General features: G+C 37.3%; 1 protein-coding gene across 1 annotated transcript in view; it reads right to left on the bottom strand.

Annotated features, from left to right (window-relative positions):
* ndufaf7 (NADH:ubiquinone oxidoreductase complex assembly factor 7) overlaps positions 1-469 on the bottom strand; it is a 12,688-nt gene that overhangs the window by 990 nt on the left and 11,229 nt on the right. The window lies entirely within an intron of this gene.

Here is a 469-nt window from a genome sequence, read left to right as displayed (position 1 = left end):
AGAATTAAACGAGTCAGACAGAATCAAAATAATGAGACAGAATCAAAATAATGAGACAGAATCAAACGAGTCAGACAGAATCAAACGAGTCAACCAGAACCAAATGAATCAGACAGAATCAAATGAGTCAACCAGAACCAAATGAATCAGACAGAATTAAACGAGTCAACCAGAATCAAAGGAATCAGACAGAATCAAAAGAGTCAGAATCAAACTGGTCAAACAGAATCAAATGAATCAGACAGAATCAAACAAGTCAACCAGAATCAAACGAGTCAACCAGAATCAAACGAGTCAGACAGAATCAAGGAGTCAACCAGAATCAAACGAGTCAGACAGAATCAAACGAATCAGACAGAATCAAAAGAGTCAAACTCAAACCGGTCAGACAGAATCAAAGGAATCAGACAGAACCAAAAGATTCAGAATCAAACGGGTCAAACAGAATCAAATGAGTCAGACAGAATCA

Source organism: Nematolebias whitei, chromosome 12 (assembly GCF_014905685.2).
Source record: "Nematolebias whitei isolate Nwh7 chromosome 12, NemWhi1, whole genome shotgun sequence".
Lineage (NCBI taxonomy): Eukaryota > Metazoa > Chordata > Actinopteri > Cyprinodontiformes > Rivulidae > Nematolebias > Nematolebias whitei.
The sequence above is the reverse complement of the archived record's forward strand: the minus strand, read 5'-3'. Positions and strand labels throughout refer to the sequence as shown.